Source organism: Ambystoma mexicanum, chromosome 7p (assembly GCF_040938575.1).
Source record: "Ambystoma mexicanum isolate Mex_15411 chromosome 7p, UKY_AmexF1_1, whole genome shotgun sequence".
Lineage (NCBI taxonomy): Eukaryota > Metazoa > Chordata > Amphibia > Caudata > Ambystomatidae > Ambystoma > Ambystoma mexicanum.
Window position 1 is genome coordinate 774,453,189 of NC_090939.1, and position 17,303 is coordinate 774,470,491.

Consider the following 17,303-nt stretch of genomic DNA (forward strand, 5'->3'; position numbering starts at 1 on the left):
TATCATTACAAAAGACTTTTAAGACATTTGAAGTGCCCAGAACTTACCGTTCGTGCAGTTAACGACGGACAGCAGTCCTCTGAGGTCAAGAGGCCTGCACCCTTATCCAGTGAAGAAACTGGTTACGGCACCCTGCCCCGAGGCAGATGGAGAGCTCGGCGTTCACTTACCTAAGGTGAGGGTGTTAACCTTTGGGGTTCTACAGGAGAAGAGAAAGGGAAGAGGAGAGAGGCACCCAATAACCCCAGTTCATTAATACCATATTTTCTATCTGCAGACATATTACTCTTCCAGTCAGACATACAGTGCACAGAGGTCCAGCCCAAAGAGCCAACCGTGTGTTACACATCACCTTTGAAGATACGGCATTCACCCAGTCAAGACCGGCGCCTCTGCGGGAATCAGGTGAGCGTTACAGAACGCAAAGCCTATCGCAAAACTCCCACCCAGGCGCTATGGAAACCTCGGATACCGACCAGCTAGCCCAGTTACTTGGGGTACTAAGAGCAGAAGTGCATGCAGCCCGTCAGGAAACAAATGCTCTAAGAAGGGAACTGATTATTTCCAAGGAGCGAACAGACGATCTCGCTAGACAATTGCTACAGTCACAAGCCGGACAAACTCCGTTACCCGCATCAGGGGCAAATCTTCCTTCAACATCCTCTACGAACCCAGTGCAGATCAACCTACCTGGGAATGTACCTCTGGCTCCGCCCAAACGATTTTCTGGTGACCCATAGAGGTTTGCAGTATTTATTAATCAGTGCCGGTTGCACTTCTTATGCCGGCCAGCAGCCTTTCCAACTGATCAAGCTAAGGTAGCTTTCGTGCTTTCGTACCTTAGTGGCAATGCGGCAGACTGGTCGATCCCTCTAGTTAATCAAGATGATCCGGTTCTCCATGATTTTCAAGCTTTTCAGCTCAGTATGGAAAAACTGTTTGCAAGACATTCACAGGGGCAGGCCTTGGACAATGAGCTCCTTTCATTGCGACAGGGTAATCAAGACCTTTTGACTTATGTTGCGTCTTTCAACAGACTGATAGTGGAAACTCGATGGCCTAAGGACAAAAGGATTACGCTGTTTTATAGAGGTCTACGTGGAGAGCTCAAAGATGTGTTAGCCCAAGTAGTGAATCCCCCGCAAGACTGTTCGGACTATATTGACTTAGTCGTTCAAATTGACCACAGACTGCAGAACAGGAAGGCCGATCGATCCAAGTTTGATGCTCGAGTATTTTCCAAACCACCAACTCCTACCAAAGGAGTAGACTCCGGGGAACCCATGCAAATAGGGGGCCTGAAAGGACCACTAACACAAAAGGAGCGGGAAAGGAGAAAACAGCTGCAATTATGCCTCTATTGCGGAATCTCGGGGCACTTTCTTCGAGACTGTCCGGTGAAACCAGCCAAGAAGGCAGTAGGAGCTGCAGTTACCAGGGTCACAAACTCTGAGCAGGGAAATGACCTCGCCCGACAAGAATAGAGGTCCTCTTGCCGAGCGTTAAAACCAGTTCCGTGACCTCGCATTTCGTGATACCTATGGTCCTCATTAGCCCTGAACATCCAGATCGATTACATGCGATTGAAGCTTACGTCGACAGCGGTGCCATCGGCAATTATGTGGATCATGAAATGGTTTTGAGGATGAATCTGACTCTTTGTCCAAAGGCTGTAAAGGACGTCATTACTACGGTGGATGGTACGGAGATAGCCTCCGGACCAGTAACGCATACCACCCAAGAAGTGACGCTAGTAAGTCAAGATGGACACCATGAGAAGATCGTGTTCGATGTGATCAAGGCCCCTCAGCTCCAGATTATTCTAGGAATTCCTTGGTTAGAGAAGCACAATCCTCAGATCGATTGGCGAGCAAGAACGGTTCAGTTTCCAGAATGTGTCTCTACTTGTCACCCTCGACCTGGTGTTGCATTGGCAGCAATTTCCTCGGAGGCTCCCCAGTTACCTCCTGAATACCTAGAATTCCAAGATGTTTTCTGGAAGGATCAGGCTAACTCTCTACCTCCTCATAGGTCTTATGACTGCCAGATAGACCTGATACCTGGATCTACTCCTCCTTGTAGTAGAATTTATGCCCTCACCGAGCCTGAGAATCTTCACCTCCGACAATACCTGGATCAATACCTAGCGAATGGGTTTATTCGTCCTTCCAAGTCCCCTGCTTCCTCAGCTTTGTTCTTCGTTCCAAAAAAAGAAGGGGACCTTAGAACTTGTATAGATTATCGCGCCCTGAACCAGATCACCGTTAAGAATAGATATCCGTTACCTTTGATCCTTGAACTCCTGGACCAAGTCAGAAAAGCATGCATATATACAAAGCTGGATCTTAGAGGAGCCTACCACTTGGTACGAGTAAAAGAGGGCGATGAATGGAAGACGGCCTTCCGCACCAAGTATGGGCTATTTGAATATCAGGTCATGCCCTTCGGACTATGCAATGCCCCGGCCGCCTTTCAATATTTTATGAACGATGTCCTCAGAGTGCTCATAGATGTGTGTGTTGTTGTTTACATTGACGACATCCTCGTTTATTCTTCATCGGAAACTGAACATCGGAAACACGTGAAAATGGTCCTAGAGAGATTGCGTCAACACAAACTTTTCGCTAAGTTGGAAAAATGTGTTTTCAACGTGACTGAAGTTGAATTCTTGGGATTCATATTATCACCTAGCGGAGTGCGTATGGATTCAAAGAAGGTCGATGCAATTCTCAAATGGCCATCGCCATCCTCCGTAAAAGGTTTTCTAAGCATGTTAGGCTTCGCTAACTTTTACCGCAGGCTTATCCCCGAATACTCTCGAATAGTCCAGCCCATCACCGCCTTGTTAAAGAAAAACAAACGTTTTGAATGGTCTACCGAGGCGGAACAAGCTTTCCAGAATTTGAAGACTAGATTTATCTCTGCACCGATCTTAAAACATCCTCGCCCAGAACTCCCCTACATCGTTGAAACTGATGCTTCGAGCCTTGCCATGGGGGCAGTTCTATCACAAAAGGACCCAGTAACCAATCAGTTGCATCCCGTGGCATTTTGGTCCCGCAAATTCTCGCCTCCTGAAATCAATTACACTATTACTGATAAGGAACTTCTAGCTATCAAGTCCGCCTTTAAGGCTTGGCGGCATTATCTTCTGGGGGCCCGACACACCGTTACTGTGATTACAGATCACCGAAACCTGCAATATTTGAAACTGCAAAAGCTAAATCCTCTAGGCAACTCCGTTGGGCACTATTCTTTGCCGAGTTTGACTTCATGATTACCTATCGACCTAGTACAAAAAACGGTAAAGCTGATGCCCTTTCTCGGATGGGAGTGGAAGAACATTTGATCAATCCTAAACCTGTACCTATCATTCCCGAACAAAGAATTCTAGGTGTAATCGCCACGCAATCGATAGAGGAAGTTAAGGATAAAGCCAGGCTACTGGTAACTCCAGCAGACATACAGAATTGACATCTGCAGGGAAAGGACTTTACGGTGAAGGACAACCTATTATATTTCCAAGAACGGTTATACCTGCCCAGCACAGATTTACAGAAAAGGGTAATCTCTTGTTATCACGATTCTTTAATGGAAGGACATCCCGGTATGACCGAGACCTCGGAAAAGATCAAGCGCTACTTCTGGTGGCCGTCTTGGAAAAAAGATATCAGAGACTTTATAATGTCCTGTGGAGTATGCGCCCAAAACAAGAGTCAAAAGGAAAAACCAGCCGGCCTCTTACGCCCTATTGACATCCCGCCTTGCCCTTGGCATACGCTTTCTATGGACTTCATCACCAATCTACCTCCATGCTCCGGATACAATACGATCCTGGTAATCGTGGACCTATTCTCCAAGATGGCGCATTTCATTCCACTCAAAGGCTTACCAACAGCAGCAACTCTGGCCCGAGAATTTCTCGAAAACATCGTCCGACTGCACGGTTTTCCTTCAGTTCTAATTTCGGATCGAGGTAGTCAATTTATTTCTCATTTTTGGCGAAGTTGCTGTCGGTCGGCTCAAATTGGTGTGAGACTTTCGACCAGCCACCACCCTCAAACCGACGGACAAACCGAGAGGACCAATCAAACTCTGGAACAGTATTTGCGCTGCATGCTACAACAAACTGAAAAAACTTGGAAAGATATCCTTTGGATAGCCGAATATGCCTACAATAACTCTGTCCACTCGGGAACTGGGAAGACCCCGTTTTTTCTTTTATACGGTAGCCAACCTCGGAGTTGGATCCACTCCAAGATCTTGGAACACCAGCAGTAGACCACCTGCATTGTACAATCACCCAAGCCTTTAAGGAAGCCGTTTCTCACCTTCAAAGGGCTAAAGAACAATACAAGAAAGGAGCAGACCAACATCGGAAGGAAGCCCCCCAATATCAAGTAGGAGATCAAGTCTGGTTATCCACCAAATATCTACCTCTAAAAGGACCACGCACATTCGACCCAAGATACCTTGGTCCCTATTCCATCACTACCATAGTAAATCCAGTAGCGGTCAAGTTGGACTTGCCCCCTCACATGAAGATACATCCGGTCTTCCACGTCTCTCTATTAAAACCCGTGCAACCTCAAACCCGACTAACTACATCTCCAAAACCTATTCTAGTTGATGGAGAACTCGAGTTTGAAGTCAAAAGCATCCTGGATTCCAAGATCTCCAAATCTAAACTATTTTACCTGATTGACTGGAAAGGCTACGGTCCCCAAGAAAGATCCTGGGAACCTGCAGAATATGTCCACGCGCCTCGTCTAATCAAAAGATTTCATCGAACATTTCCTAACAAGCCCAAACCCCCGGAGAAGCCCGGTTTGGGAGGGGCCTTGAGGGGGGGTGCTGTCATGATCTCTGCTTCCAAAAGATCAGGACTTGCCCGACTCCCTTGGAAGCAGACCCATAACCCCGGTTCCGAGTGCCAGCCAGTCCCAATTGGGACCTTTTGGACCCTGTCCTGGCGCCAGTGGCACCAGGCTCATAAAGATGCCCAGTCCCAGCGCTGGAAGCGCCGGGCTCATAATGCTTGGGTGGACTTACCTGCAGCAGACCATGCTGCTTACTTACCTGCCAGTTGAACCCCTGATCCTCTTCTGTTTGGGACTACTTTTTCTGTTGGGTGGGGCAGGAGCCACTCCCTAGGTTCAGAACACTGGAACTCTTCTGGAAAGCAGGAACTCTTTTCTTACCTAGACGTGGCTGTGGAAGGAGACACCTAAGCACTACAGGAGGTTATTTAAACCACACCCGATGGATGAATCTTGCTTTGCGTTATTCTGCATTCTCTGCAGCAGAACGCTCATCGTGTCTTCTGCTTCTGATCCTGGGCCTAAGGGAACAAAGGCTTACCATCCTGGAATCCAGTCTTCAGCAGCACCTGTAAAGACAAAGAAAGAACAAGTTAGCACTACGGTCTTCAGTGGCAGCACATCTCTTACCTGGTCCATCGGCTGTCACCAACGCCTCGCGCTGCATTCCGGCATCTGAAAGACAAAGGTTTACCTACTCTTCGCATGCTCCGGAGGTCTTCGCACTGCATTCCGGCATCTGAAAGACAAAAGCTTACCAGCTCTTCGCACGCTCCGGAGGCCTTCGGCGCTGCATCCCGCATCTGAAAGACAAAAGAAGGTGCGTTTAAAGACATTGGGCAACTTTATTACTCACGTGCCATTACTCCTTCCCACGCCGAATCCAGTGGGTATTCCAGCACCCTTCAGCTTCTCTAAAGCTCCGAACTTGTACCTGCAAGATAAAAGGGACAGTTAGTGCGCATCGTGAAGCAGGCTAAAAGCGCTTACTTACGTGCTTCCAGGCGCTTCTGTTCCTCACGCGGGTTCGATCCTCAACTCTCATCAGCCCGCCATCCGCCATCGCCGGAACCCTGCAAAACAAGAGATATCATTACAAAAGACTTTTAAGACATTTGAAGTGCCCAGAACTTACCGTTCGTGCAGTTAACGACGGACAGCAGTCCTCTGAGGTCAAGAGGCCTGCACCCTTATCCAGTGAAGAAACTGGTTACGGCACCCTGCCCCGAGGCAGATGGAGAGCTCGGCGTTCACTTACCTAAGGTGAGGGTGTTAACCTTTGGGGTTCTACAGGAGAAGAGAAAGGGAAGAGGAGAGAGGCACCCAATAACCCCAGTTCATTAATCCCATATTTTCTATCTGCAGACATATTACTCATCGAGTCAGACATACAGTGCACAGAGGTCCAGCCTAAAGAGCCAACCGTGTGTTACACATCACCTTTGAAGATACGGCATTCACCCAGTCAAGATCGGCGCCTCTGCGGGAATCAGGTGAGCGTTACACCCCATCAGTGAGGGGCACCTGCCAGCAGGCCCCCACTCATGTCCCACTCATGTCCCCCAACACCCCAAGCCCCCATCAGTGCGGTGCACCTGCCAGCAGGCCCCCCTCATGTCCACCAGCACCCCCACCCCCCATCAGTGAGGGTTACCTGCCAGCAGGCCCCCACTCATGTCTCACTCATGTCCCCCAGCACCCCCACTCCCCAGCAGTGAGGGGCTCCTGCCAGCAGGCCCCCACTCATGTCCCACTCATGTCCCCCAGTACCCCCACCCCCATCAGTGAGGGGCACCTGCCAGCAGGCCCCCACTCATGTCCCACTCATGTCCCCCAGCACCTCCACCTCCCATCAGTGAGGGGCACTGGCCAGCAGGCCCCCACCCATGTCCCCCAACCTGCCAGCAGGCCCCCACTCATGTCCCCCAACCTGCCAGCAGGCCCCCACTCATGTCCCACTCATGTCCCCCAGCACCCCCACCCCCCATCAGTGAGGGGCACCTGGCAGCAGGCCCCCACTCATGTCCCCCAGCACTCCCACCCCCATCAGTGAGGGGCACCTGCCAGCAGGCCCCCACTCATGTCCCACTCATGTCCCCCAGCACCCCCACCCCCCATCAGTGAGGGGCACGTGCCAGCAGGCCCCCACTCATGTCCCCCAGAACCCCCACCCCCTATCAGTGAGGGGCACCTGCCAGCAGGCCCCCACTCATGTCCCACTCATGCCCCCCAGCACCCCCAGCAGTGAGGGGCACCTGCCAGCAGGCCCCCACTCATGTCCCCCAGCACCCCCACCCCCCATCAGTGAGGGGCACCTGCCAGCAGGCCCCCAATCATGTCCCCCAGCACCCCAACCCCCATCAGTGAGAGGCACCTGCCAGCAGGCCCCCACTCATGTCCCCCAGCACCCCCACCCCCCATCAGTGAGGGGCACCTGCCAGCAGGCCCCCACTCAGGTCCCCCAGCACCCCCACCCCATCAGTGAGGGGCACCTGCCAGCAGGCCCCCACTCATGTCCCCCAGCACCCCAACCCCCATCAGTGAGGGGCACCTGCCAGCAGGCCCCCACTCATGTCCCCCAGCACCCACACCCCCCTCAGTGAGGGGCACGTGCCAGCAGGCCCCCACTCATGTCCCCCAGAACCCCCACCCCCCATCAGTGAGGGACACCTGCCAGCAGGTGCCCACTCATGTCCCACTCATGTCCCCCAGCACCCCCTGCAGTGAGGGGCACCTGCCAGCAGGCCCCCACTCATTTCCCCCCCCAACATGTCAACAAGACCCACAATCATGGCCCTCATGGTCACCAAAATCCCACGGCACGCCACCCCTGCCCAAATAACCACCAAGCATAACATATACCCCACATTCAAATGCCCATTACATGAAACAACCCAAATGGCATGTATGTACATCAACACATGTCCGTCACACACACACAATGGGTGCCAGTGAATGTGAAAACCCACATCGTGACATGCATGAAACCAATGAGAGAATACCACACATTGAAGTACGGGAACAAATGTATTGAACAAAAAATGTGGTGAAAGAAAATCAAATATCAAACAATGGACATAAGGAAAACAATGCAGAATGTCACATAATGATAAAAAGGAAATCATAATCCAAAATATATGAGATCAAAAATGTCTCCAAAGTCTCCTTTCAACAAAGGAAATCCAAACAGAAATGAAAAAGTAAAATCCATTGCTCCATGGAAAAATCAAAAAAGAAAATGCCGACAAATCCACACTCCAACTATTTACAAGGATGAAATACTGGGTCCATGAGCCCAACTGACCAAATGAAACCTACAAAAATACACTAACTAATGAAGAACTATATACAAAAATGTGGCGTATTGTCCAGGCGCCCCAAAAAAAATGAAAACCCAAATGAAAGCTAACACTAACTAACTATTTCCAATGGCAGTGGGCTAGTCTGACAGCTCACATTTGGATGTCCCGGGCCAGGGCATCATCGAACTCCCGCTCACTGTCTTGGAGGCGGTCCACTTCCATGGCCCCGGGGGTTTGCAGGGATGATGCCATGTTGGCCTCCAACTCCCTGCGAATTGCCTCGAGGCACTCAGCCCACCTCAGTGCCCTCTGCATGGAGTTCTCCGCCCTGACCATTGTGAGCCGTGTCTCTTCCACCTGCTGCCGCTCCGCATCTATGGTGTGGCCCAACCGCTGCCACACGGAAGACACTTCCAATCCTGGGTCCTCCCGTCCTGGCCGATGCTTGCCCCTTCAATGTCATCATTGCTCCCACCATGTTGCTGCTGCTGCTGTACCTGTGCCTGCGCCCTGGCTCCTGCTGCCTGCACATCCTCCTCCAGCTGGGGTGCAGTTGTCGTGGTGGCCACCCCTGCTGGACGTCGACTCACGACTGTGGCGGGGATGTGTCCTCCACCATCCTGGCCGCTGGGTCAGAGGCAGCTCCACAGGGTACGCAGGTGATACATGGGTGGAAAGATGGCATGGAGGAAGACTGGTGCGTAGGGGGTTCAGGTGAGGAGGGTGTCGCAAGAAGGTCCAGCACACGGAGGAATCCAGCATTGGTGACACATCCCAGTAGGTCAACGCAGTCAAAGAGGCATCCGAGATGACATGCAGTGTCTTCACGAAAACACTGCAGGTCAACTCGCATGCCCCGTTGATGCAACGCTATCCGAGCCAGAACAGGCTCAACACGGTCCCGGATAGCCACGTCCGCAGGGAGAGGAAGGCCAGTTGTTGTGCACCCATCCCCTCCCAGAAAACGGGTCTGGATGTAGGCATCCTGCTGGTGCTGGATGATGCAGTCACAGGATCAGGGACAGGATTACACACAGGCACCTCCGCGGCGGCCTGTGCTGCCTCCTGTCCCTGCCCCTGCACTGCACCACTGGCACCAGTGGAATCCCCACCTCCAGACCCCGTTTGTGTCCCTTCCACGGCCTCCTCCTCCTCCAAACCCCCCACCAACCTGGATGACTCCATGCCATCTTCCTCCATCGGACCCTGTGGGGTCTCAGCTGCCTCTTCTGCTGCCGAGGAGTCCATCTCCGACCTCCGCCTTTGTGACCTACCCTGGGCAGCTGCAGCCTGGGACGTGGCACCAGACTCCTCACTCCCCGAAGAGATGACAATCTGGGAGGGGAGCCGGGCCTTGAGTCTCCGGCTGGTGGTGCGATCCCTGCCGCTTTGCTCCACAGCACCCTCTCCGCCTTCTTCATCAGTTGACACTGCAGACAGGGAGAGATAGAACACAGGCATCAGGGCACTGTACAATGGACTGATACACACATGACAGTTGTACATGAGTGGCAGTGTCAAACTTCAGACATGGCATCACACTCCCTGACACACATGTCATTTCTAATCACACACATGAGCAATTCCACAGCAATATTGCACCAGGCAGCACCATCCATACACATACAACAGCATCAGCATCCGAAGGTGAGCCTGACGTCACATGAAACACGGGGAGTACACAACACATGCACACACACCAACAAACTTAAATGCATGTGTGCATGTCCACCAACTGTCAGAGTGATGAGATCGCCATACAATGTCACATCTGGCATTCAGCCTTCTACATGTCAGTGCCACATGCATCCATGTTGCATCACAGTTGCACACTTGTCAAATACACACACATGCACATGTACACAGTGCAGATACATGCAGCTGGAACAAACATCCATGTGTGACACCACAACCATGCCAACGTACATACACAGTAATTCAAACATGTGTGCTCCCAAATCTGCATTTGGCCTGCATGCTTACCCACACATACACCATCCATGGGTCTCACACATGACAGGACTCAATGTGTCAGCCTCACGCCCCTGTACATACACATCTATACATGGCCCTACAAAAACACATGTGCAACATGCACACTACTGGCAGCGTCCAATCAGTATGCATGTACACTTACCGCTCGACTCCAGACGGGTCTGCCTCTCAAGGACCTGGACGTGGAGCACTGGGCATATGCGTTCCAGGACCCTCATTTGGTGGTCGGACAAGTGGCCCCGGCACCCCTTGGCATCCGCTGCCTTCAAGAGGTGCCGGGCCGTCGAGGGTCGTGGACCTGAAGTCCTCCCAGCACTTCTTGACATGTTTGAAGTCGCGGACTGCCACCCCCTCCTCGTTGATGGCAGTCACGATGTCCATCCAGATCCTGGCCCGTCCTTCATAGTCAGTGCGAGAACCTCCAAAGAGGGCATCATACTGCCCCAGGACTTGCTCCACCAGGACACCAACTTCCCTGGCACTGAAGCTGGTGGCCCTCTGCCTCTCTGGCTGGGGGTTGTCAGTGGTGCCAGATGGTGGTGTGCCCGACATGGCAACCCCAGAGGCAGGTGTGGGTGGGCAACTGGGTCCTGGGGTTGGGCTGTGGAGCGATGGTATCCCAGTCGGGAGTCTTCAGTTCCAGCAGAGGTGGTCACAACAACGGCACCCCTGCAGATGGATGATGTGCAGGCAGCAAATAGCAGGGCACGTGGGCAGCAGGCAGGCAGCAGCAGATGGCAGGTGGGAGTGTGCTCGGGGCTCTGGGGGGCAGTAATTCAGCCTTCTGGGCAGGAGCGTGGTCTTCCGTGTGTTGTTGCGTGGCCAGCTTGATACAGAGTGATTTGGCACATGAAAATCTTGCACGTCTGCGTGTAATTCGAGGAAAGGCCATCAGCGCGTAAGCGTGTCAGCACACGTACGGGTTTCATTGGACCAAAGGCCCTTAGCGCGTAAGCGTGTCTGTGACATAACACGCGCGGGCGTTTCCCTCGTGACGTGGCCATCGTGGCTCATCGCATGTGAAAAAACTGCACGTCCGCTTGTGAATGCATGTAATCCGAGGAAAGGGCCTATGCGTCTGTGATGTGACGCGCACGGGCGTTTCCATCAACACGGGTGCATGTTCATCGTACACGTCCAAAAACTGCACGTCCGAGTGTCAGCTCGTGTAATTGGAGGAAAGGGCCTGAGCGCATACAGGCGTAAGTGACGCTGTACATGTGGGCCACTTTAAAAGGTACGTGCAGGACCCCATTTCCTTGTACGTGCTTTTCGTGGAGAGCGAGTGGTTGAATTCTGTACTTCTTGTCGGTTCACACGCGATTACTTCACAGCGTTTCAAGTTCGTACTCCCTGTTACCTCTGACAGTGTTCATTTTTTTGTTTGCCCTGTTTCCTCAAACAGTGTTCACCACTTCTTTTGTCCTGTCTCCTCAGACAGCGTACAATTCTTCTTTTGACGGGGGTGTTGCCAACGCGCACACGTGCGTTTTTTTCACATTCTTTTTCCAGGCAGACGGTGAGTCGCACACGCATTTACCAACTGTGCTTGCCCCGTGTGTCGCGTACCCCTTCAGAGGTCATTGTAGGCTGTCTGTAACACGTGTATGCTTATTTTTGTGTTTCTGGGTGCCACAGATTAGTGCGGGTTCATTTTTCCACGCACGTGTTCTACGAGGGTTTGCGTGCACGTTACTTTTTGTTTTCAGGGTGCCTGTGCGTTGCGTGACCTGTCATCTTCCCCCAGGGGTCAAAGACAGCCTTGCTAGAGCACTAGGGTACGAATGCCATCTAGTACCCTACCCTTTTCACCCCCAATTGCCCAGGACAATTGTTTACTGCAACTCCCATACGCACAACAACATCAGTGCCATGGTTCGGAGGCGACCAAGCGGTAAGGGAGGCAAAGGTGGCCGACAACCAAAAGGTGGCTGTGGTGGGCGCGGTAGGGGATGTGGCCAGGATTTGCAGGGTGCCCCTAGACCCCCATGTGTGGAGGACAAATCAGGGACACCCATGCTCCCCCCCGTGGTTGAGGGAAACGTGGCTGACACCATCCCAGCTCAGCCCTTGTTGGACCAGCCCATTGTGGCTCCTGACCTGGCACAGGATGACTCCCAGGCTGACTTCCAGGTCAGCAAGTCTAAGCCACGTGTGGCGGTGCAAGTTGGTATCACCAGGCCACGTGGATCTGGGGCAGCAATGTCATCTGCTGCCCCAAGTAGGCAGGGTGGTGAGGCTGCAGGGGCAGGGGCAGCTCTATCCAGCCCAGCTCTGAGTCTCCCAGCATGTAGGTCCTGGTCCATCAAACCGAAGTTGCCACTGCCAACATCACACTTCAGCCAATGCCTGCACCAAGACCTATGGTCATTGTGCCTTCGCACACTCCCAGTACCCAGTCCACCGGCGCATCTGACCCTACTGATCAGAGCGGCGCAAGCCACTCAGGCTCCGCTCCACCTTTGAAAAAAAGGAAGAAGGGTGCTCTGGCACTACAGGCTGAGACCCCAGACACGGCTACACAGTCCGGCACGTCAAGGATGCCTAGCTTTAATGACGCCGAACTTGATGCACTTGTGACCTATGTGTCGGCACATAGCCGCGAAATGGTGGTGACTGCAGGGTGCAAGACCACACCTGGTCAATGTAGGGCACACTGGCAGACCATCGCGGACCGCATAAGTGCCCTTGGATTTGTGAGGCGCACAGCTGATGATTGCTACAAGCGGTGGAATGACCTGAAACGCAGAGCAAAGAACAAGCTGGCCTAAAATCATGCCGCTACTCTGGTGACTGGTGGTGGGTCTCCACCAGAGGACAACGAACTCACTGAACATGAGTCTGTTTCTGGGACCTTCGTCACAGAGGAACAGATCCAAGGCGTGGGAAAGCTACCTGATTACGACGCATTGTCCGGTGAGTGCCCATGCATGTGTGTGTAATCCATGTGTATGTTGTTTGGGTGACGGGTTCTGATTGAGTGCCAGGTGAGGGTGTGTACTCCTGAGTGTTATCGGTCACCCATGTGCTTCCTCCAATACATTCACGTGCCTTTGATTTGGGTATGACAGTATCCCTTCTGCCCACAGTAGCCAATTAGCCCCACATTACTGCTGTTGCACTTGAACTATCATCTTGCAACAACATTGTTCTGATTTTGTCTGTGTTCATTCAGGTTGACTGTTTAGATTATCCCATTTTTCATATGCTTTTTTCATCCCTAATGCCACATATGTGACGTGCTTCTGTCATTGTTTACACCCCACTTTGTGCCACTTTAGTTACCTGGTTATGTGAATGATTAGACCATTCAGGGCGAGGGAGTATTGGCCTGCTGAAATTTATTTTTAGGGCCTGTTTGCATGTGGAAAGTGATAGTTGTTTCCTGTCATGTTGAAGTGACCAACCATTGATGTGTACATCTGCCTACAATCACTGTCTATTGTACACTGGATGTGTTGCAGTGTGTGGCACATGCATATTTTGAAACACTATTCTGCATTAATCTTCTCATCATGTGACATGGATGTTTGACAGTACTCATTCACTGACATATCGCTGTAGTTGTCTAATTTACCATGGCTATGCTACATGTCATCTGTGTGATGGCATGTGTCATGTATGTGTATTGGACATGCCACTCACAGGCTGATGTGTGATGCCAGTGCTACACGACATGCTGCGAATGTGTTGCTTTTCCATCTTGGTGTCCTCATTGTCTGCCTTTTTGACTCCCCTTCAAACTCATTGACAGTGCATGCATGCCAGTGTTATAGTCATGTCGGACATGTGTAAACCATGTACAGGATCTCTGTCTTGTCAGGCCTATGTGTGTGCTATGGTGCTCATGCCTGTTTCCATTTCTTGTATTTCATGTTTTTGCAGGTGACGACGCACTTGATGCTGGTGAGGTTCAGGAGATGGTGCAGATCCAGGAAGATTCTCAGCCACAACCAGGCTCCAGTGGGGGACGTGGTGTGGTGGTGGGTGAAAACACTTTGGTACTGCAGACCATACTGTCGAGGGGTGTCTCTGGGTGCAGCTCCCCAGACCTCTATTCTGGTGCTGAGTCGGATGATGACACTTATGTGCTGTTGCAGGTCAACCCACCTGCACCAGGGGTAGAACCCGCTATGGGGATGTCAGTGTTGGTAGGTCAGCCTTTGGCGGTTACGGATGCAGGGTCACAATCCACAGCATCTGATCCTGTTCCTGGGCCAGCAGATCAGAGGGGGAATGCAGTCCTGCAGCCTCAGGCAGTGCCAGCACAGCAAGGTGCAGATCGCCTTGCCCCGAACAGGTGTGGTGCCCGCCGACGCGGTGGCCGTGCGCCACCAGGCAATATTGTATGGGAAAACTCCATGTACGGTATGGCAACCCAACAGGCAGCATCAGTAGAAATGATGGCTCAGGCAATGGAGAGGGTGGCCACTTCCATTATCCCCCCTGAAAGGCAGATGGAGCAACAACAGCAGGCAACAGACTCCATTTGCCAATCACACAGGGAAGACATGTTGTCATCCAACCGGGACCGATGGGCGGCACTGGAGACTCTCCGCGAATCCATATCAATAGAGTCACAGGGGCACAGGGAAGCTCTGACGTTAGAATCCATAACCTCAGGCAGAGTCTGCTTGAACTTGAGGCTTCCCGAAATGTTAGGGCAGAACAGCAGCTGGAGCAGCTCACACGTTCACTCCGGGCATCCCGCGAGGCCATGCGTGCAGAGGTGCAGGCAACCCGTGAGGTGCTGCATGGGGATCTCTGCAATTTAATTTTCCAGAATCAGACCTTCCAGACCCGCATGCTTGCTTCCATGGAGGACCATACCAGGGCTTTGCGTGGGCTGCCTCCTATAGTGCCACCACCTCCTGATGCAGCAGCAGAGGGTGAAGAGAGCGACAGCAGTTCTCCCACAATGGCATAGCCATGCAGGCCATGAGCCCATGGAGGTATTTTTTTTTGTTGCAACATCCACGCAGGTGGTTTTTGCTGTGCACCCTGTCCTTGAACCTCATGGGCGGCCTCCCCCCCTTGCCCTCACATGGCCATTTTTTATTTATTTATTTTTACAGTGTGTTGCCTTGTGTGGCTCCCATGGGCATCCACTACATTCCGGCTGGGCACATGCAGGCTTGTCCTGAGTTAGGGTTAGATGCTTGGGTTTGTGACACACACACCCCTCCTGCTTCCCGTTTCCATGGGCTTGCAAAGGGTGTGACCAAGTTACAGTGACCTACACAGTGACATTGGGCTTCCATGAGCTGTGTGGGCAGTCTGCAGTCAATACTGTGTGTACATCCCTAGTGGGTATTGTTGTTGTATTGTACACTGCATGGTGTATTGATATGTGCTTGTGCATCCATGTCTTCCTCCTAATTCGCAGGTTCCTTCCTCATGTCTTCACAAGGCCGTCTCCTTTGCAGATGGAGTTCATGTTGTTTGCAGTACAGTGACACATTTGCGTGGCAGCAACACTCTACAGTTGGAAGGGGTCGATGTGCTGGCTTAATCAGGTTGTAAGACTACCACTACTTTGACTTAGTACTGTCATGTTTTTGCAATGTTTCATGGTGTGTTGCTGTATTGTGTTGGTGGTAAGTATGTGTGCTGTTTGTTATTGATTACTGGAAGCATATTGTCTGTGGGCAGTTTCCATTTGGGACAGCGCACTTTGGGACACTTGTGTCAGGTCTTGTGCATTGCTTTGTTTGCTTTCACATTGCATGACATGCCATGGTGTGTTGGGTGGCGGAGCTGGGGAGGGGTTGGGTGACATGGCGCTATTTTCATGTTGTATTTTGCAAGGGGGTAGTCATTCATGCAGCATAAATGTGTGTTTTTTGTGACACAGCATTGGTTGTCTTTCGGCAGGTAGGGATGCACACAATGTAACAATTCCAGGTGACCAATCTAAGGCTGGTATGGTTGTGACAGTTGACTGTCCCTTATGTCATCATCATTGATTGTCAGCTGGTATGTGCCAGGGCTGTGTGCACGCCACAGGGGTGTGATTTTAGGTGAAGTAATTAGCCACCAGCTGCGTACGGGCTGCCTCACCATGTGCCCTTTCCCCTCCCATGCGCAGCGGCCGTGCTTGTGGTTGGGGATGTAGGGGCACCACCATGTCCACCGGCAAACCCCAGCGTGTTGCAACGTTGTGCAGGACACATGCTGCCACTATGATCCTGCACACTACTGGGGGCGCGTATAGCAGCTGACCACCAGAGCGGTCAAGGGAGCGAAAGCGTGACTTGAGCACTCCGAATGTGCGCTCCACTATGCCCCAAGTTGCAATATGGGCTGTGTTGTATCTTACCTCAGGTGGTGTGGTGGGGTTCCGAAATGGCATCATCATGTGGGTGCTCAGTGGGTAGGCACTGTCCCCTGGGGAGGTGATGATGGGTATCATTAGTGGGGTTGTGACATTACTCAGTATCTGACATGCATGCATGTGCAGGGGCATTTATACTCACTAAGCAGCCATGTATCACCATGCCGCCCAGCTTCTAGGTCTCTGTTTAGGGTTGACATTCTGTAAATGAAACTGTCATGGGTGGACCCTGGATAGTTGGCATATACTGAGGTGATGATTTCCTTGGCATCACATACTACCTGCACGTTGATGGAATTCCAGTGCTTGCGGTTTCTGTAGATGTGCTCAGTTGCCCTGGGAGGATGTAGAGCCACATAGGTGCAGTCAATGGCACCTAGCACTTTGGGGAAGTGTGCCGCCCCGTAAAAATCCTGGATGACAGCCTGCCTTTCTGCAGGTGTTCTGGGCAGGTATATGTGCCTGCGGACTGATGGGCGTGCAGTCATGATGGTCAACACCTGGTGCAGGCAGCGTGACTGCGTGGCCTGTGAGACCCCCTCCACTATGGCACTTGTCTGCTGAAATGAACCAGTGGCCAAGAAGTTTTCCAAGGGGCTCAGTGTTTGGGAGCACAGGGTGGGTGATGTGAGGTCATCCTCCCACTCACTCACCAGGTCGAGTATTATGTGAGGTGGAAACCTGTACCTCCCATACACCTGGTCATCAGGCATCCCAAAAAGGCTGGTTCTGGGTGTAAAAATTCTGGCCCTGACTATTCTCCTCCTCCTCCTGCGGTATTCCACAACCACTGCTGCGAGGAACGGTATATTCATCTTGGCATCTGAGCTTGTTTGTTGTTTGCGCGCACTT